This window comes from Lineus longissimus, chromosome 15 (assembly GCF_910592395.1).
Source record: "Lineus longissimus chromosome 15, tnLinLong1.2, whole genome shotgun sequence".
Taxonomy (NCBI): domain Eukaryota; kingdom Metazoa; phylum Nemertea; class Pilidiophora; order Heteronemertea; family Lineidae; genus Lineus; species Lineus longissimus.
Window position 1 is genome coordinate 2,858,416 of NC_088322.1, and position 22,995 is coordinate 2,881,410.

Genomic DNA, 22,995 nt, shown 5'->3' on the forward strand with positions numbered 1-22,995 from the left:
CAACACAAATGTACAGTAATGTATTATGAAGATACGGTGAGTGTTAACAGTGAGCGAGCATTGCTGATAAATGTTCAAAAATATTGGTTTACTCTTGCCCTGTTTTCACATGTGAATTTGATATGAATTCTCTTATTAGTGGAACTGAAAGGTTGACACCTGGATTTGTTTCTGTAAGGTTTGTTCTTAAAAAGAATGTATTTTTCCTTTTTTCAAACAGACTAGACCTCGGGCTGATTCACAATGGCTGGGTAATTACCAGGAGGAGCACAGTGATTACCACATTTTCACAACAATGTAAACGATTGATGACCGGCTAGTCGCCATGTTTTCCGGGGATGTTCATTTGTTTTTATGCCACAAAGAATCCTGGGAGCAGCATACTTTACTCAGTGCCACATATGTACTGTGGAGCATATTCTGCACTGAGGCGGGATATCAGGCTAGTGCACTCAGAAATGACTGTTCGTTTGTTTCAAGAATTGTGGGATGGGACCAGAAAGTATTGGCAGCGTGTGCTGGTTTCGTAGCAAATTTGTCCAATTCGATCATTATCCCTTAATCATTGGAACAAAGCGTGAAGTTATTATGTGTGCTCAGCATTATTTTGTACCTTGGATCAAATACTGGCAGCGCTGTAATTCCTCGTATTTGAGGAGTGATTTCGGCTCTTTGTCCGAAAATACTAATAAGTCTCCACTTTATACGATGTACCTGTAATCATAGCATGAATAGTGTACCTACTGCCTTCGGGCTTGCCGAAACTGTACTAGCTAATTGTTTGGATTACATACCCTTATTCGTACGTGTAGTTGTGCACTCTATCTAGGTCGGCTTTTCCTTGAAATTAATCTTTGAATTGAGCCCTGAATAAGGTTGTTCATTCCGGGTAGCCTACTTGAATCAGAATAGGGATTGTTGTCTATCGTACATCTGACAGATTTCTAGTGCAATATCCCAAAGGTATCGGGCATGATAATGAACAGCCGACTAATTCAATGGATTTCACTCAATAAAACCAAGCAGCTACACGAACGCCACACATCTTCACCACTAAAGCATTCCATGCCGTGGCGGAGACTTCAGAGTATGCCTGCAGACTCAACTGACAACTCTAGTTAACTCCATTTTGGTCCTAATATACATGTACCTGCTTCAATAGCAATTAAATCTTTTAATCTTAATCTTTAAATGCCAGGTTTTTTTAAATTAAGGCGGTGGGTGATATATGACCCCCTCAGTCCAGAAATGTATCTGAAAAAAAGGGTCACATTTACTAATAGTAGCATTTTGCAGTACCCCCTACAGGTGGCGCCCTCAACAGCCCACCAAAATTTCTAAATTTTCCGATGCTCTTTCCATCATTGATTGACATCTATCAAAATTCAGGCAAAACGGAGGGGTCATATATCACCCTCCAATAGAAATCCGCCTGAATCTTAAAAACTGGCTCTTAAAGGAAGGCACCTAGAAACTTCATATTTGGTTGGAACTTGCCGTGTACGCAAATATGTTTGCAAATAAAAATTGCTTTGGGTACCGTGTAAAATTATTCCTTTCGAAAACTTGTAATTCTAATAGTATTTCAGTTACTATAGTATATGCAAATTTTGTTCCTCATGAAAATGCCTGTAATAGACCAACCACAAAATATTTTACCTGCCAAAATATTTGCTTAATACGTGGAGAACTTGTATTAGGTGATCATGATGGATGAGTTTGATATGTGAATCGAATTCAAAATGGCCAACTGGTGATCAATTTGCATCTAAGAAATGTATTGGGACCACAATACCTTCTGAAGGAAAGGGGTACAGATGCTTCATATTTGCTGAGAACCTGTGTCAGGTGATGATCTTAAGAGGGCAAAAATTGCATTTATATGACAAAATGAGGATATTCTGAGCATTTGGTATGAAAGCGGTATATCTAGTTGGCTTTATGGTCATGTGTGTGTGTGCATTTAACCTTAGTTGGATCTTCTTTTTGTACCAAAAGCAAGGGGTATGCTGCAAAAAGCATGTTAAACAAGATTGATCTTTGTAATAATAAAATAGCAGTTTCAAATAAGATGAACTTGTCTTGTTGTCTTGAGTGAGTCTTCAAGGGACCCTCCATTAAGTATGTACGCATGGAAGTAAGAATTTTTTAACCCCCTCCCCTTGTACGCTAAAAAGGCCAGGATGTAAAGAATTGATGTACTGGTATACGCAATTTCCTTTAAAAATCTCAAGACCCCCCCCCCCAGTGTGTACATACTTAATGGATGGCCCATATGAGGCAAGGAGTTGTGTAACAAGAGTGAATGCATCTTTCCTAAAAATGTTCTGGTGTCTTGATCACCGACACATTCTACATTGAATGTCTGCAATAAAAACCGTACAACGGATCCAGAAGTATTAAGGTAGCAGGAAGGGTTGGGTGTTTGTGGTTTCTGAGTCTGAGGGGGTTGGTGTCTGTTGACTGTGCTTTAAGAGAGACTAGGCATGGCGCCAGTCTCTCTTAAAGCACAGTCAACAGGCATTTGGTCTCAGTATTTGGGTTTTGATTGCCATGACTGTACCCCTGTAAAAGTCAGAGGAGGAGAAGTTTGGAATGATGAAAGCATTAAAGAAGAAGAAATGTTATTATTGAGGAAAGCAAAATTTATTATGAGACTAGAAGGCAGTGTCCTGACTTGATTATTTTGAAAATGGCGGTCTGAACACATTAAAAGGTGGAACATGGCATTTTATCGACTTTGAAGTGTTCCGCAGTTAAAGGGAGACTATAGGCAGCAGCTAGGTAGGCAAGATAAAGTCATACAAATTTGCCAATAGGGGTCAGTCATATCTCTAGGCATGGCGCCAGTCTCTCTTAAAGCACAGTCAACAGGCATTTGGTCTTAGTATTTGGGTAAGTACAGAATCAAGGCAGCTCAGAGAGCAATGATTGAACGATGCTGTGGACAAGTCCAAGGATACTGCATCAGTCACGACCAACTTCTCATCAGAAAGCGTCACCACCAGCATATTCAATGTTTAGTTCCAACCTGTACCAGTCCAATGCACGCCTGTCATGGTCAGCAGTGGTCAGCTTAGCGCGATATGGAACATTCTTCCGAAACTCAAGCGAGGGAAGTCTGCTCATTAGCCTATCTCGCGCACTGCTCCTTCTTGTCAAACATCGTAGTGAAATCGTGGTACAGTGGGGCGTCCTCGAGGATTGCAGCTGGTCGGACAGACGTGAGGTGGAATGTGGGCGGCTGCACTTCTTCGTTGATGTGCGATGGCAGATAGCACAGTTGTTGCGTTGCATGACAGCTGAAAGTGAATGTGATATCATAGAACTGAGGCGTTTGCAATGAGACTATAGGTGAAGTAGAAGCAAGGAGTAAAATGGGCCATCTTCCAGTGACTAATATACAGAGTAAGGGCACTGGCTGTTGTTAGATTCAACATTGAATGTATTCCTCGTACAAGCGTGAATAGTGTGGACATACAGTGAGAGGTGAGAGACCCCTTCTTGTAACTTTATCTTGGATATTATATTAGTATTGAACTTCTAGCCATGGAATATGAAGAAATTGAAGTTGTAGGCATGGAATATGAAAAGTTATTCAACGGTGAAAGACATTATTCCATGAGGCTTTGCCGTGATCGCAAAGGACGCGACGTGATTGGTTCACATGCTAATGAGGTATGATAATGATAATTACCTCTATAATGCTACTTGGATAGCGACTGTGTCGTTGACTGGAACAGTGGTCAATGTCAATGTGTGCCTGTAATGTCAATGAAGTATGATGAGGTGATGACGATAGTGCAATTATTAAATATTGGCAAGAGATCATACTGCAACATAGGTCTTGTTTTTGACAGATGACTGTGCGACATTCCCATTGGGTCTTGTTAGAGTCAGCGCTGCATGTATTCCTTGTACAAGCTTGAATAGTTGTGACGGACTTTGAGGGGTGAGAGACCCCTATCGGCTACTTCGTCTAACTTTATCTTGCCTACCTAGCTGCTAGCAATAGTGCCCCTTTATCAAGACTGAAACCCACTGTGCGGGGCTAAGAAATTACCTTTATAATCCTAGTTGGATAACCACTGTGTAGATGATTTGAAGAGTGCTCTGTGGATGTGTGCCTGTAATGTCAATGAAAGTATGATGAGGTGATGACGATAGTGGAATGACGAAATATTGGAAAGAGATCTATTCCTAGAAGAACATATGTCCTGTTTTGACTAGGTGGCGCATTTTAGAATCAGCAGTGAGCACTGTGTGTAACATGGTGGAGGCAGCGGAGATAATAACTGTGTCGAAAGTATTGTTATATGGCCTTCCCTAGGCCCATGGGGTTAAATTTACAATCCACGATTGAAAAGACGTAGTTTGATCGCATTCAACTATAAATCCATTGAACAGTTGTGTTCCTTTAGTCAACCGATGACCTTTTGTTGGGCCATGATCGGGGATTGTAAACTGTAAATGTATTATGGACTGGGAGACGGGGGGGAAACACAAGTGAAACTGAAATAGACCAAAACAAGTGATTTTGGGGCTTTGGTTTAGACGCATGCCCCATGCGCCATGCGGGATTATACGGTTCATGTGAACTTGTTGACATCCACATGATCTGGTGCTGTTATTGGTCATGGACATGGTACATGGTAGGCCTAATCATCATGCCTATATGTTTCAGGAAAAGCTCGGAGTAAAATGAACTGCCGATGAATAATGATGTTGTTCATGTTTGTTTACCATGTTTACTAGTACATAGCCATAGGGTATGCACTGGCCAGTGCACTTTCTGCACGTCGTCATGGTCATGTACGTGATACCTTGCATATTTTGTTTTTTGAATGCGCATGCTTTTTGGGCAAAATCACTTGTACCAACACTAATGAATAATGTCTTCTTATCCCTATGACTCCATACACAGTGAGGGCATTGTCCCATTCCCATCAAATGGTAACTTATTGTACCGTATTAGGGTGGAAGTTGGGGAGCAGATACCTACCGTTGCACGCCTGTCATAATCAGTAGTGATGAGCTTAGCGCGATATGGAACATTCTTCAGAAACTCAAGCGAGGGAAGTCTGCTCATTAGCATATCTCGCGCACTGCTCCTTCTTGTCAAACATCGTAGTGAAATCGTAATGGAAAACGTCTGGCTTTGCGCCAGACGTTGAGACTAATAAGTGAAGAACTAATAGGTAAAGAACTTCTACTTGCGCGAGACTGCTCTGATAAAATTAACATTGCCGAGACTACGGTGACGTACACATATATTTTTTACAATCAAAAATGCCCTCGAAGAAGACATGGAATGATTATTTTATTGATATTTCCTACTATATACCTTCCAATTATCACTTTATACAAATAGATCGGCGTTAGGTCGCATGCTTTTCTTTCCTGGTGACACTATAAAGCAAAATAGTTGCAACCCCGTAAATGCGCTATAAGTCCAATAATAAGTGACGGTGACCCGTTATAAATGTTTCGCCAGCTTCGCTTTTTTGCCGCTACGCGGCGCGTTGGGCCCTTGCGTCGAGGCCTTTTAATTATATTGCTCACTCTACACCCTGTATTTCTGTTCAATGTTTGGGACGTGTATCAAGTGAGTGAAATCTTAAATGAAAAACACGGAAAATGTTATTTGAGTGCTGCAACACTGTCAGATGCTTACAGTCATACAGTCTTATACAATCGTGTCCCTATTCAGCCCTTTATTTTGCCCTACTTCATGGACATCTTTGACCCTAAGTCAGGGACATTTTGTCACAGGAAAAAAATCTCTGGGATAAAGCAGGCCTCCCAATTACATGGTTTCTACACCCTTAAAGCAAGTAAAGGGAGTCCCCAAATTAGCAAAGGCACAACATAGTCCCTGATTTAGGGTAAAAAATGAAGAATGTGCCTGATTTCATGAAATTCAATGGAAGCAGGCTTTAGGCTTTGGGACTTTGAATCCTTTTACATATGTCTTGGACTTTTCATCCGTGTTGTTAGGACCAGAAAGCTTTGTGACGACCAGTACAAACTGCTCACATTCACCACCAGCAGAGGGCACCATCATACAGTATCATCCCAAGAAACATTGCAGCCTTTTGGTCTTTACAATCGCCTAATAACCCCATGATAACTTGTGAGCCCCTGTCCTCGCAGAGAAAACACACTTTTGGTCTTAATAAACCCCATGGCACTTTATGAGCTCCGGTCCCCAGAGACATTACACACTTCAGGTCTTCATAACCCCATGGCACCTTATGAGCCCCGGTCCCAAGAGTCATTGCACACTTTTGCTTTTCACAACCCCGACCTATATTAAGAGCCCCGGTCCCCAGAGACATTACATACTTTTGGTCATCATAATCCCTATGAGCCCCGGTCCCCAGAAACATTACACACTTTTGGTCTTCATAATCCCATGGTACCTTATGAGCCCCGGTCCCAAGAAACATTACACACTTTTGGTCTTTATAATCCCATGCCCACCTTGTGAGCCCCGGTCCCCACAGTGATTTCACACTTTTGGGTATTCATGACCTCGTGATACCTTATGAGCCCCGGTCCTTGTCCTCACAATCATCCAATAGGCCACATCTTCTTACGAGCCCCGGTCCTCACAGGCATTTTCTAACATACTGTCCAGAGAAACAATTGGTCATGATTAGGCATGATTTTGGATGTCCTCAAACTCATTTGTGAGAACAGTTTGTTAAAACCACCTCTAGAAACCATGGTCCCCATACTTGGGGTTCTCGTCAGTGTCCTCACAGAAATAGGTAAACGCGTACGTGTGTGTGTGTGTGTGTGTCCGTCCGTCACACCTTCATATCTTATCTCCCTCAACAGCTACAGCTCTGGAAACATGTCGTACCCCCAGGTTTGTCAACCCTGCCAATCCAATGAGCTAATCATTTTCATCCTGGGATGCCTGGATCATGATGTAATTGACATATCAGACTTGATATTTTGTCCGTCACGCTTTTTTCCAGATGGCATTACTCGGCCATTTTAAGGTGTACAGCAATGGAAATGAGTTCTACCCCTAGGTTTTCCAACCTTGGGAATCGAATGGGCAACTCACATTTGATATAGGATGGTGGGGTCATGGTGATATTGATATCTCAAATTTGATATTTTGCAATATTTTGATGCCAGGATAGTTTGGAAACATGCAACAAAACCTAGGTCATCTGTGTTCATTGTAGGGTTTCAATGAAGTCAAAATGTTCAATTAGAGGTGTCAGGTTGTCGAGATATCATGAGATTTTGATATATGAACTTTGATATTTTGAAATATCTTGGTCCATGGTATAGTGAGAGTCACGGAAACTTCACCTACATATGTTATTAAGGTTGCTCATTTCAATTATGCAATGACCTTGAAGGTTAAAGGTCAAGGTCAAGGTCAAACTCAAAATTTTTGTTACTGAATATAACTACGTGGGAACCATATGACATTCACAATGTCTTCTTCTTAGAAAAGTAGTTAAGCTTATAGTGAATGGCCAGTGAATTGTTACCTTGATTCTTAATGTGTATAGGAATGAAACTGATTTCTCCCGCTGGATTTGGGTGTAACCCGTCTGTGTATCAGTTAGTTTTTGTGTTTAGAATTTGTTAAGGCCTTCATACACTACATGACAAAAGTAGAAATCAGCTGCAACAAAAGTCACCTTCGACAAAAGACATTCTGGTGACATTCCACAGAAGTCGAAATTTCTCCACACACTGATAGACATGTGGACGTGCAAAACGCAACTGCGACATATGTTTCCAGGTGACACTCGACAATAGTCAATAATGTAGCACACATTTGCTACAAAATGATCCCGACAGGCCACAGAAATCATCATTTGCCACAAATATTTTTGTGACTTTCCACAGTTGTTAACTGGTAACTGCACATTCATGACATTCCACGTCAACAATGACCAAAATCTTCTACACCGACGTCACACTTCATAACCATGGCAGACACCGAACTGGTCGCATCGGTATGTCTGTCTCTCATTGTCATCATTCGGCGAAGACGAACCAGACGAATGCGATTTTCTTGATTGCGTCATCGGCTGTTAGCATAAACAACGGCGGGTATTTTAAAACAGTACAAGCACTCAAGTATAATCAACATGACTGAGATTTACATTTTGCCTCAGAATCTTTGGACTATAGGACTGTAGCCTGTGTACCACGCAAAGGGAAGTGGCTCCGCGAGCCATTTGCTCTGTCCTCATTCTAATTCAAACGACCAACATAGATTCATAAGTAGTGGATGAATTGCAATCCTAATCACAGGGTTTACATCCGATTTTCTTGTATTGTCTTCCAAGCAAATAATATTAAACTGGATATTAATATATTTTGTTCATTTATTTCTTGGGTAAACGTGTATTGAAATTGGTCGGGGCATATTTACCAACATTACCAATGTGAACCTTACCATTGACGTCCAATTCAGTAGCGATTTCGGCTATCTTTTTCCTCTTTTTGTTCCTATCGTGGTACAGAGGGGACTTGACGTTGAAAAGACATTCTTGCACCCCCCCAAAGATCACAAAATCTTGATGTTTTTTTCTAAATACCACGTAGCCATCTTCCTGTCCCATGAGCAACAGGCCTCCAAAAATTGAACATATTCAATTCAGCTGTCCACAGGCTTTCCACAGGGCTAAACATGCCCACAAAGGTCACTGAGTGAATACACACTGAATGACTTTTGTAAAAGATGACTTGAGAGTTTGAAGCTGGAGCGGCCACCTGAAACACGGTCACAATAGTCGTAATCATCTACACACCTATTGACTTTTGTGGTTAACGTTATACAACTTTCAACAAGGCGGGACATATGGATACTTCGTAACAAAAGTTCCAATCGTATACACATTGCAACATTTTTTTGGAAACAAGCCACAAAATGACTTTTGGCATGCAGTGTATGGAGGCCTTTAGTCTTGTTCCAGCTGTGCCATAGTGTAGAATGTTTTTTTGTGCAGTTGCAATTTATATATATGATTTTATCTTGAAGAATATACACAGTCCTCTTATGTGAACTATCGTTATTTATCAACTATTTTGAAACCGAGCCCAATCAATTATCATCATTATTCTTTCGGCTTTGTGGTCCATTTGGGATCTTTGCCATATTTCTTGGTGCATTCATCATATTCATATAGGACTGTGAAAAGCCAGAAGAGCTAGGAGTTGCCTGAAACCGGCACTGGTTCATCCAGAGATCAGGGTTCTCCCAGGACCCTTTGGTGTGGTAGCCAGCAGTGTTAACATCTAAACTAATCTGGCAAATCCAGAAGAGTCTTTAACCCATGATGACTGTTGGTCTAATGAATAATCAAAGAATATGTAGACATAGTGACACAAAAGTATTGCCGAAACAATAACTCACCGCTGACATCCATTAAGTAGCTGCTCCGCCCAATTGACCATTGCCAGCCTCACCTTCCAATTAGCATGAGAGGTCAAGGTCACTATCCGACCAATCAAAATGTCTAGTTTATCAGCTGTAGCTTGAGCCCAGTCAGGTGACCTCTCAATGACCAACTGCTGTTGTTTTTCATTCTTGGCTGTAAGGAAATGTACAGTGGTTTACAGGGACCAGGATGGCAGTACAAACTACAGTGGCCAAAAGATATCTATACATAACTTAACTTATATCGCTAGTGTCTAAGAGGTTAACTGTATTTCAACAATTTTAAATGCTTTTAACTGACTCTTTAACAGTACAATGAGCAATCAGTAGAGCTCAAATATTTCAATAACCAATGCATCGAAGTGTATACCTTTGACACTTATCTGTTTATTTTGAGCCCATGTTAATGTGGCATCTCCGATAACCAAGGTGACAAGACTTGCCCACGCTCTAATCACATGCTGGAAAGAAAGCAAAGAAAGCATTTCGAGAGGAGATAGCCATTTTGAAACTAACACTACTTTGGCATCAACTGTTGGTAAGTGCCTGCTCAGGTGAATGCAGGGCTTGAGATTAACCACTGCCACTGCTGCCATGGCAGTCGGTGCCCTCCAAACAGTCTTTGTGTCCTCTCAATCTTCTTTCACAGTTTCCAGTACCCAAGGTCAAAATGGCTCCAAATTCTAAGCCTACTTGTACTAGGAGTGCGCGGCCTTTTGTCTGGTGGAGCAGCCTAAATAAAATTTGCAGTGAATTGTCTTGCAGTTTATTTCACTGTAGGACATGGTTAACAACCAGATACATTTGCTGAGATTTGTCTATCTACTAGTAGGAGCCTCATGGCCTTGGTCAACTCAATAGAGCCGCCTATTTTTTTGGCACTTTCCATCTGTAACCACCTAGTTTTTTGAGGATTTCACAAATTCTGACATGATTTTTTTCAAAGATCTTTATGTATTGTTGGAATTAAAAATCATGTATTACAAGTTATATTTATATGAAAGCTACTAAACTAAAGAATTTTTGGTGGGGGTCAACTTTTGATGACATTTGACCTTGACCTGTGACCTGTACATCGATATCAGATTCCCCATCATCTAGAGATTTTAAATCATCGTCAGTGTCATTGAATTATTTAATCCAACTCCTTCTCGGAGCCAAACTCACTTGATCGCTAGAAAGACGCAAGTGGCGACCTTGCTGCACAAAAACAAAAAGCCCACAATCCGGGGATTCCCCATCATGATTTCCCTCTGTGATTCCAAAAATCAAGAATAGAAACCCGCACATTTTATTCCATATTTGGACAGCTCAGTGCATTCACTCAATGAAATGAATATGATGACGTAGCCGGGGATTCCAAAGCGGGGTATTCCAGCTGTTTTAAAGGCGGTTCAAGGCGACAATGGCTCTATTGGGTTAACACTGCTGGCTACCACACAAAAGGGCCCGGGTTCGATCCCGGGAGATCCCAGGATTGTATTTCTGGATGAACTGGCGTGGCTTTCGAGGAACTATAATAATTCCTGACACTTCATAGTCCTTCAAATGAGATTTAAAACCGAGGTTCCATGTATCTGGACTGGTGTCTATGTCAGGGCAGGTTAAAGACTCCACCAAAGGAGAAACATGAGTAGCTTGTGTGGACTCAACCTCGGGCCGAAGTCAGAGTCACCAGGCCAATAAACCCAATTGGAGTCTAACCGTAGTGGCACGCAAAAACGCCCATCCTGCCGTGGAGGAGGAATACTGCCTGGAGAAAATCACCTCCAAGTGCAAAGCGAACAAAGAAGAAGAAGTCTATCTACTCGAATTTCAATATATGATCTGATGACATCATTGCCAAGCGTTCTATACATACTACAGTGACTGCTTGTCCTTGCTTCACATCACCGGTGATGACTTTACTCAGAGCAATCGCAATCCCGGGAAGGAATGAGGCAAATATGTCACCAATACGGCACATCAAATACTGATCACCTAAAAAAAATGGATTTTAATTTTCTTGACCATCCTGTTCTGTAAGCAATTTACTCTTTGCTTTAATTTAATCTTTAAATCACTAACTAATAGCATTGTTTAAAACACCTTTAGCAAATTCCGTCAAAGACTCGAGGAACAGATAACGTAAGACACAATTCTTCAAATTTCAATGAGTAATGTGAATTCTTCATACACTCGCTGGAGGCATCTTGATTTGAAGCGCACATGTCACAAGCCTGGAAATAGGGTGCCGGTCTTACTCTTAAGGACATTGTCAGCTACTAAATTGTGATTTTAGAGGTTTTGACAGGTACACATGTGTTGCTGTCTGACTCTTTGCAAGATTTTACAACAAAATCCATTACGTGTCAGACAGCAAAATCATGTGCGACAGGCACCAAACCAACGCTGTCTGAAACTTTGTTAGGTGCTAGTGTAAACACTTATTCCAGGGCTGATGTCACTAATTGAATTTTATGTTTCGTCAACAATGTCATCCATTTCACTAAAAAAACTGAACCAATGATATATACAAAAAAACCACATGAGTGGGATTTCTGAGGTATCAGACTACACCCGAGAGATGGTCATCAGCTTTGAACCCCCCCCCCCCCCCCCCGGAGACCACAGGATTCAGTTTCGTATATGAAAAGTATGTTGGAAGGAGTTTTCTGACTGACCTTTCCCGTCTACTTGAGCAAGCACCAATAGGCAATCTATGGCAGAGACCTTCAGCTTCTGGTATTGCTCATGCTGGGTGAGAGCGAGTAGTGAGGATACTGCATGGCCCAGTGCAGGAAGGAACTCCACCTGGTACACACTGGTCAGAACACTGAAAGAGTAGCACATGAACCTTGACAACCGTGCAACACAAAACAATAACTTATTTTAAACTGAAACCCATTTTCCTTCTTATCCATAAACATAACGAAATGTCCTGGGGACATTGCGTTCACCTGGGAATCATTTAGTTGCAGATGAAATGATATATGGAGGTCAAATCGACTATGACAAAATGTGACACTGTCACTTTTAGAGGTTGACCTCTGTGGACTTGATAAACTAAACCAACTGACCTAAAATTGGTCAACTTGTACAGATGCTCAATGGGTGTCTCCATATAATATTTGAAGATTCTCAGACAAATAGTAGTGAAACGTATCAACTTCACTGGAATTTTAGAGTTTGACCTTTCTGACCATGGAAACTAGGTCAAGGTCAAAATGTTATACGCTCTATGTCAATCTTCATCACATCAATCAATGATGCACCTTTGAGAATCACACAGTGAAGGTTTCTTGATATAACTGACATTGAGTTTATGACCTGACCTACTTACACCTGAAAAATAGGTCACATTGACCCGAGTTTTTTGTTGACATGTACAGATGCCCAATAGGTGTCTACATATAAAATTTGAAGAGTCTAGGACAATTAATGATAAAACGTGCTACCTTCGCTGAAATTTTAGAGTTTTTTTACCTCTGTGACCTTCATAAGTAGATCAAATCAAAAACCAGTATACACTGAAACCTCTGTTAGCGGACACCTCTCTATTAAGGACTCTACTTTTGGTCCCTAATTGGTTGTTTCCATTCAATTTGACCTCTCTAATCAGGACAGCTCTCAATTAAGGAAAGCACTTGTCAGTCCCGAGGGTGTCCTTAATAGAGAGGTTCTACTGCATTATGTCATGTAGTCTCATCAGAAGTATTGACAGTAAAAATTTCTTTGTTTTAGCTATCAGCGCTAATGAGATACTGACAAAATAAGGTTTTCAAAGATGGCCACCTGGAGCCAAGAAAGTAGGTCAAATGGCGATGATTTTTGTGTTGTCATGAGACATCCTCACACCAAGTTTCAACTTTCTACACTCAATAGTGAGCAAACGTGCTCCCATTTTGACGGACGGACGGACCGACCCACGGACAGACGTGACGACATAAGCTCACCCAGGTGAGCTAAAAATGCCCTGTTTTCAGGCGAATCCAACAAGCTCCTCATAAATCAATAATTTTTACTTTTCCATTCTTGTGACAACATAATATGTACTTCCTCAAGATCACCCTCAAAGAATCACAGCCATCCCAAGAATATTCCTCAGATCGAAGTAGGATTTCCTCGAATATCATCTTCTCCTGGAGTTCATCTTGCTAGACTTAAGAAAAAGCATTAAAATCACTTCCAAAAGGCTTACCTCTCTCTTTGATTACGTCAGCAGATTTCTTTTTTGATATTTTTCACAAGATCATAGAAAATATTAGAAAGTAATGTTTTTATATATATATCTATTCCATCGTTCTCATAAATGTTTTGATTAAAAGATCCAAGCACCAACTCATCCCTGATTTTTTAAGTAAACCTGGAAATTTTTCAATAAATTTTGTTCATATGAGATCTAGTGACCATTACAAATGACACTATCAGCTCTGAATTATCTCTTTTTTTGAAAATTCAAGCCACCAAGCAATAACAGAACATGGTTTGAAATGAAACGGCCAGGGGCCATTGTGCTCACCGTAAGTATTTTTAGTAGACAGTTACAGAAAGTGCTACAGTATGACAATGGTGAATATATTTTTAACTTTGACCTCAGTGACCCTGACAGGTAGGTCAAATAACATACCAGGGTGATATGTGATGTAGACACATCCACCTGACCATAACAATTTCATCACTCGTTACACTACAGCAATCGGCAAAAAACGATTTCCAAGATGGCCGCCTAATTAAATCTATGGCACCAAATAAATCAAAAAATGAAGAAAATGTAAGATAGAACTCAGAAAAGAAAAAAGGAAAAGATGAAAAATAAAAATATTTTTGGCTGTCCTTGACCGGGGTTTGAACTCACGACCTTTGGATTGCCACAATACGAGGAAAAACCCACAAAACATGCAATTTCGGCCATATTTGAATTCCGATCTGGCTGAAACTTGGCATACAAATAGTGGCTTCTTAGATGCATCATTACACAAAATTAAAACTCTTTACATTGAACAACGACAAAACGTACCAAGAACGGTAAAGTTTTCAACTTTGACCTCTGTGAACTTGAAAGGTGGGTCAAATCAAAAACCCCTAAGATATGTGATGTATCCTTGCTAGGAGTACCTACCATGAAACTTTTATCAAAAACAAATCAGTAATAAGCGAGAAATCACACTTTTTGAGTTTTGAGTTTGGGCCCCCTGGTGGCCAAGTCAATAATCAGACCGAACCAAAATTCAGTGTAAAAGGTCAACTGACCTAGGGGGTCATTTGTTCAAAGTTTCAAGTTCATTACTGTTGCGGTTGAGAAACGTGCCATAGTTACACTCAAACGGCAAATTTACGCCATTTGACCTCTGCGACCTTAAAAAGTAGGTCAAATCCAAAAAATCGTCCAACATCTGAGGTAACTTTGCTAGGGGTCCCTGCCATAAAAATTTCATCAAAAACAATTTGCTAATAAGCAGGCTATTGCACTTCTTACTTTTTCTGTTTTGGCCCCCTGGTGGCAAAGTCAAGAATCAGATCAGGCTGAAATTCAGCACCAGAGGTTATCTGATATAGGGGGTTATATGTACCAAGTTTCAAGCTCATAGCTTTGGTGGTTGAGAAACGTGCCATAGGTACACTCAAACGGCCAATTCACGCCATTTGACCTCTGCGACCTTGAAAAGTAGTTCAAATTAAAAACCCGTAAGATATATGATGTATCCTTGCTATGAGTACCTACCACAAAAGTTTTATCGAAAACAAGTCACTAATAAGCGAGATATCACACTTTTTAGATATCCACATTTGGCCCCCTGGTGGCCAAGTAGAGAATCAGATCGGACAGAAATTTAGTGTCACGGGTCATCTGACCTAGGGGGTCATGTGTACAAAGTTTTAAGTTCATAGGCCTAGCGGTTAAAAAACGTGCCACTATTTTTGAACTAGGATACGACGGACAACGACGACGACGACGACGACGACGACGACGACGACGGACGACGGACGACGACGGACGACGGACACTGCGGTATTGTATAGACTCCCCTACGGTGAGCCAATAAGTGCGTAAAGAGCCTTACCCAAGAGAGGACTGTGAAATCAAAGCCATTAGACAACCAACAATAGCAATCTTCCGTTCTTCTGAACCTGAGGATCAAACAATGATTACATTTTATAATGACATGGTCATGGAGTATGTCGGAGATGTACATTTCCATGCCGAGAAAAGTTGGTAATCCAAGTGTGAATGGTCACATGTCAGAAACTGATCATGTGAATAACTAAGGTAGACTCATCACACTCTGCACTCTGCATTGTAGTAGTTTGATTATTTGACTAAATGAGGTCTTATTTTCTTCTTTTTCATGCCTTCTTCCTGATAGAAAACCTCTTTTTTTTCACTCGGCCATTGTTAGTTGGAATCAGATGCAAAAGAGCCAACTTTGTCAGGGGTTGACTCTTGAGGCTTATCAGGCGGAAAGAGGAGGTTTAAGCTGTTAACTTATATTATCGTCTAAATCTAATGAAACTTGCACAGGCATCTAGATTTATCAGCAGCCGAACATTTTCACGATCGAGAAAAGGACTTTTGCGGCTGAGCCCTGGTGGCAAACGTTTGAACTTAAGAGCAAGTTTTTATAAGAGTCGGGCAGATTTCTATCAAAGGGTGATTCATGACCCCCTCAGATTTGTCCCCAACTTTTTTTATTGGCAGCTATATGTTGGTAATGGACAAAAATCTCATTTTCTATTCTCAATAGGGTCCGCTTTTTTTGTAGAGGCTCCTGGAATATCGGGGTCAAAATCGCCCTAAATGGCAAATTTAAAAGCAAAATGAGGTTTTCGAATGCTGTTATTTCTGTGCGCCCTTTGTGAGCCACATAGATTTTCATTTGTGTAAGTCTAGTGGGTATTGACTTTCCGAAAACGGGAACATTTCGGGGGCTCACTTAGGGCGCAGCCCATAGGTGGCGCTCTAAGTCAGTACATTTCGTAATTATGCACACTTTCCCAGGGGTCATGTGGCTTGCGCGTTAAGTGAGCCAAGCTCTTTTACGCACTTTATGATAGATTATACTTTGACTTGGATGAAAATTACCGCGTCTCACTTAAGGCGCACATGCAGAGGGCGCTCTTTGCCGCCAAAAAGTGAAATTACCACCTTTTCGACGAGCGATTTCTCCATGCGCCCTCCAACAAAAATGATATAATATGGTTCAAGTATTCTCTCAGCATCTCTGTGGTTAAGAGACTTTCATGGCTCAATTCCGTATTAACCCTTTTTGCAACCTTTTTTTCATTGGACCACTTCACGAAAAATCCAAATATGGTGAATGGTGAACCTTCTTCGATTTCCCTTCAGGAAACTTACAGGGTTTGCTTCTTTAACTGGTATTTAAGGAATTCTGAAAGTTTGAGTGCCATGTGGCGAGCCATTTTGGCTGTAGGCAGCCACCTGGTGGTGATATTGGAACTAAAAGGCAAAAATTAACATTCTTATTTACATGTACCTTGTATCTCAGAAACCATTTATATGATTTTCATCAAATTTGCTGTACTTTTCTCACAAATTTGGAATACAAGTTACATGGAACAAACGATCCAGCCTCATAGCGATCAGTGCAAAGAGCACTTTTATAGAGCAATGTAAGCAAATTTCTCAAATGAGAACTCTGTTACCTTGGTTTAATTGCACGTCCTGGCCAGGGGAACTCAGGAGCAGACAGAGACAGTTGAATAAGTCTTGAAATAGTTCCCAGTTTGTGACGGTTGTTTTCTTCAGAATATCAGTCATACAATCTAACACTCCAATGCATTCCTTATCAGAGCTGGAAGAGAAATTTTTAAATCTTTTTAAGTCAGGAAAGAAATCCAAGATGACTGTCTGGCCACTATTACTATTAGATCGCAGAAACATCAACAGAGCAGCTGCCTCATAATCCCACCACACTAGCTCACATCACTGTAATATGAAATGAATTACGGAACCTGTCCCCGAGTGATTATGAATGATACACAGAGAACACAAGCTTTTTAATTTAACCCTTTAAGGACTAAAGGTGTTTTGATGATCATACCGGTCCGACGAAGTTGCGCTAATAGAAAATCTACAGCAGGAACCAAGTTTTAACGTGTACTCTATGCGAGATCAGGCCGTAACGACAGAATTTGGTTGAGCACTCGCAGCAGTGCGAGATTAGTCCTTAAAGGGTTAAAAGAGGTCCAAAATAATAGCAATGATGAAGAAATAACGCCGCTGAAATTCTCACTGAAAACTGTGGTAAGTTTGTTTGCCAAAGTATGAGTCAAAAGTACATGCAAAAGCTTCAGATGGGTAAATAACATGACAAAGTTTCATGGCAGAAGTGCGGAAATTAGTGGACACAAAGAAGAGCGCAGAGCATAAGGGGCACTACAAAATGCTCTACATGTATTTCAATGATACCCCTTTCGGAAATGGTATTTACCAGACGTACTTTTTGGGAGTTCCTAAGATGACCAAAGCTATTTCCCTCAAAAAGTTTTGGCAAATTCCAAGACCATCATGTATACATTTCACCGCCTCTCGGTTAAGTTCCAGATTCAATCTTTAGAAAATAATGGCTCTCTTATTAGCACAAACATGGCAGATGGTTGGATCTAATTTTAAAGTTGAACATGTTCTTGCCCCTAAAGTTTCTGTGTCGAACACCGCTCACGATGATATCAGGCTTACAAAGATACGGTAAAATCCCTTAGTTAAAAACGCTTTTGTCACATTGTACAAGTGTATTTTGCAAATTTTACCACTTTCAGAAAAACCCTCGTGAAAATCAATGATTTTACATGTAGTTACGGTTTTTACGGTATTTAAATTCAGTTTCAATACTTACAGAGATGATGAACTCTTCAGAGCAAGTCTCAAAGGGAACAACACATATTCCTGAAGCTGCTGTAAGGCCTGAACACTTAAATCCTTCAATGTAGCATCAAGCCTGGCAATATTCTCAGGGGTTGGTTCTTTAATCAGAGGGATGCACACTGGCTTCAGCTTCTCAAACACTTCTTTAGTTGCAGGCTCCATCTTGGGAGTCTGAAAGTAGAATTTAAAACATATGAAGGAGAGTCACCAATCCATAAAACCATAAACTTTTTACCTTGATAGTTTTGGCCCCCTGGTAGCTAAGTCGAGAATCATATTGGACTGAAATTCGGTGTCAGAGGTCATCTGACCTAGAGGGTCATGTGTACCAAGTTTTAAGTTGTAAGCTTTCACTTCTAAGAAACATGCCATTGTTAGTGTTACACTCAAACGGCCAATCATTTTAGCCATTTGACCTTTTAGACCTTGAAAAGTAGGTCATATAAAAAACCCATAAGACATGAGATGTATCCTTACTTGGAGTACCTACCATAAAAATATCATCGAAAACAGTTACTAATGAAATGGCCAGGGCCATTGTGCTCGACTCATGTGGAGGAAAGATGGATGAAGAGCATGGTATTGTGTCATGTAGTGTTAGCTTTGAGGTAGGTCCAACCAATTACAATTTCCCCAAAATGGCCAATTTACAGTACATTTGACCTCTGTGACCTTGAAAAGTAGGTCAAATCAAAAAAGACCCGGGTGACACATTGAATGGTTGTTAGAATTAGATGTACATGCCAATCGGGCAAGTAATTAAGGAATAATAGCATTTTGAAGAATTTTGGATTTGGCCCCCTCCCTGGAGGCCAAACGGCACATCAGATCGAACCAAACTTTGGTACCTAAAATCACCAGACCAATGGGTACATATGTACTTAATTTGTGATCAATAGTCATTGCGGTTAAGAAACGTGCCATAGTTCAGCCTGACGGCCAATTTACGCCATTTGACCTCTGTGACCTTGAAAAGTACGTCAAATTAAAAACCTGTGTAACATATACTGTATGGTGGTTAGATGTACCCATGATATCAAATTGGTGGCAATCGGGCAAGAAGTTAAGGAATAATCACATTTTTAAGGTTTTGGATTTTGCCCCCTGGTGGTAAAGTGGTGAATCATATTGGACCGAACTTCAGTCCCTGAGATCACCTGACTAAGGGGTACATGTGTACCAAATTTGGGATCAATAGTCATTGCAGTTTAGAAGCGCGCCATAGTTACATCCTTACGGCCAATTTACGCCATTTGACCTCTGTTACCTTGAAAAGTACGTCAAATCAAAAACCCGTATGATATGTGATGTATCCTTGCTAGGAGTACCTACCATAAAAGTTTTATTGAAAACGAATCATCAATAGGAGACATATCACACTTTTCATGTTTTCAGTTTTGGCCCCCTGGTGGCCAAGTCATTAACAAGACCGGACCGAAATTCAGTGTCACAGTACCTCTGACCTAGGAAGTCATGTGTACCAAGTTTCAAGTTCATAGCACTAGCGGTTAAGAAACGTGCCACACAGGATACGGACGACGACAGACGACGACGACGACGGACACAGGGCTATCGTATTGACTCCCCTAACGGTGAGCCAATAAGTGAGATACTGCGCTTTTCAGTTTTGGCCCCCTGGTGGCCTAGTCGAGAATCAGATCAAACCGAAATTTGACATGAGATGTTATCTGACGTAGGGGATCATGTGTACCAAGTTTCAAGTGCATAGCTTGAGTGGTTGAGAAACATGCTATAGTTACAATCAAATGGCCAATTTACGTCAATTCAGACCTCTGCAACCTTGAGAAGTAGGTCAAATCAAAAGCCCGTAAGATATGTGATGACGTTTTCTTGCTCGAAATACCTACCATAAAAATATTATCAAAAACAAGTCACCAATAAGTGAAATACAGTAGAACTCGCATAACTCGACGTCGAATATTAAACCCGTCACTGTGCACAATTCGGCACCTGCCAGAAAGTCCCAATTTCATACAACTTTAATTCCATTTAACATTAACAATATGCATCCAAGTCGTCATTCATAAGTCGTCATTTCACATAAGGTGGCACTAATGTCCCATATAATAGAAATGCAAGTAAAATTACGCCTGTAACTCGTCACTGCCGGAAAATGATTCGTTGGAGGCAGTGAGACTGTAGTGCCGCGTGCAAACTAGATAGTGCAGTGTGCAAGCATGATGCCAATGAGAATCAGATCAGACAGGAATTTGGTGTCGGAGGTTGATGTAGGGAGTCATGTGTACCAAATTTCAAGTTCATAGCTTTAGCTGTAAAGAAATATGCCATAGTTACATTCAAAACAACCAATTTACGCCATTTGACTTCTGTGACCTTGAAAATTAGGTCAGATCAAAGATCTGTGTGATATATGTGGTGTATCCTTGCTAGGAGAACCTACCATAATTATTTTATCAAAAACAGGTCACTTAAATAAGAAAGATATCACACTTTTTAGGTTTACACTTTTGGCCCCCTGGTGCCAAGTTAAGTATCAGATCGGACCGAAATTCAGTGTCAGAGGTCACCTGACCTGGGAGGGGGGGGGGGGGTCCTGTGTACACAGTTTCAAGTTCATAGCCCTAGTAATTAAAAAATGTACCACTGTTTTTGAAACCGGATACAGACGACGGACGACGGACACAGCTGTATTGTAAAGACTCCCCTACGGCGAGCAAAAAAGCCACCCATTCCTTTCAAACACGATTTTAGGTGTGGACCTTTATGTTTAATATTTCTTCACTTGAAATATTCTTCAAGAGTATTTTCATATTGATTGTTTAGATCAAAGACACGTGCAGGGTCACTGTTGCCGTGACTCGGCGCAGTTGAGGGGAAAAAAATTAATGGGCACGCGGGAAAGAACGACTCCAGTACCTTTATTAGCCTTCTGAGGGGATGTACGGCTCCTGTACCTCTAGACAGTGCGTCGATTTTATTTTGATAACTTTAAAGGGTAACTCGTGTAAAATTTCACCATATAATGTTTTAACTGTTTTTGACAAATGACTACGTCACTTTCTCATAAATCGGTAAGGTTTTCGAATCGAAATGCACATTTTCTAGAAATTGATGGTCTTAATCCCGCCCGGACGGCTCGCTTCGATGCCGTTGAAATCGCGCTACGGCGACAACGTTTTCATTGATGACGTCACAACATGAACATTTTCGCGGTTGCGGTGGTTTACATTCCCGCAAAAATAATAAATCTCATTCATTTATTTACGACTGCCATTGACCATTGACATTCCATCCTGTCCTTACACAATATATACACGATAAGAACTGAAGATTATGGAGAAGAAGAAGAAAAGGGTTGTCGGGTGGCGTTGTGCTGCGATGTTTTGCGGCAACACCAGCAAAACTGAAGGTGTTGGGGTTTTCCGCTGGCCTGACCCTATCAAAGAACCGGGCCGTCACCATGATTAAGTTCAAGGCAAGAGGTCACCAGCCGGTGGTTCATCTTCTCCTCCTTGATGCTCCGCCGGAACACAACTTCGAGAACCAACTCCAAATTCATCTGCCGTTGGGGGTCTTCCAGCACATTTGGAAAAAATCTCGAAGTAACGAAGTAAGGGAAGGGACGGCCCCTCCCCCAATTCCACAGTCCTAGTCATTTCATCATAAATTTCCTAAGTCCAACCAGGAAATTCCATCGCTGACATCATAATAATGGTATTCCTAAAACTATTTTTAGACCTCATTTAATATTCATTAGATTTTCCTGAGCATACGCGAACTACTGCGGATATAGCTTCTTCCTAGAGCGAATAGGAAAATATTGGACAGTCTGACTTGTTCATGTTGTGACGTCATGAGGTCACGTGACTTAGTGCGGGTTTTTCAAAACGTCTTCGGCAGTTGGCCAGTCTGACGCGATTAAAACAGCGATTTTATAATAAATCTGATCAAAAATGAAAAATTTGAGCTTTTCATTTGGGATCAACAATTAAAAACGGATGTATTTCCGCAAAGTTGGAAATCACATCATAGTATCACTTTAAACTTGCTTTTACAGACCGTCTGTTGAAAAATACCTAGGTGAGCAAATATTTACTCGCCTAACTTTTATTTTCATAGCCTAGGCGCATAATTCTTGAAAGTCACTGTTTGCGACTTGTGCCTGGCGGCCATGATTGATAATAATGAGAATCACGGATTCCCATGCTAGGAGCGATTCCATTGGTTGGCCTTCCGAGTGACCCCCGACATTGACCAATGGCGTGCACTGTAACAGTCTGTGATGTAGTCACAATAATATGCCTATCGGCGGCGCTGCAGTCGGGATATCCAGGTGCCAAATTTTAAAACTTTTTGAAGAGCTAGGCGCGCAAGCGCAAATGCCCACCTTTCAACAGAAGGTCTGCTTTTAAACGCGGTAACATTAACGTCCACCACGTTTAAAAGCAAGTTTACTAGTAGTGAGGAGACACTGGAAATTTGTGAAGTGTTGAGGTACATGTAGTGAAAAATTGCTACTCATTATACTGTAAATGTAAAACGCGCCAAGTGAAACGCGCCAAGTGAAACAAGCCATAAACTAAACGTCAACCAAATAAACATTCTAAACATGAAATTAGATGCAATATGATTGCAAGCGTAGGTTGATATTTGCCTGAAATGAAAAGCACTTTCATTCACTCAGACCCTCTTTAAATTTAGCCAGTTTAAGTTTCAAACTAGAAAT

General features: G+C 40.9%; 1 long non-coding RNA gene across 1 annotated transcript; it reads right to left on the minus strand.

Moving 5' to 3' along the window:
• Positions 1-3,196: 3,196 nt before the first annotated feature.
• On the minus strand, positions 3,197-4,128 carry LOC135499656 (uncharacterized). The gene is made up of 3 exons (XR_010449326.1): positions 4,064-4,128; positions 3,698-3,763; positions 3,197-3,302 (listed from the first exon to the last, which is right to left on the minus strand). It is a non-coding gene; the product is annotated as an uncharacterized LOC135499656 (long non-coding RNA).
• Positions 4,129-22,995: the final 18,867 nt, after the last annotated feature.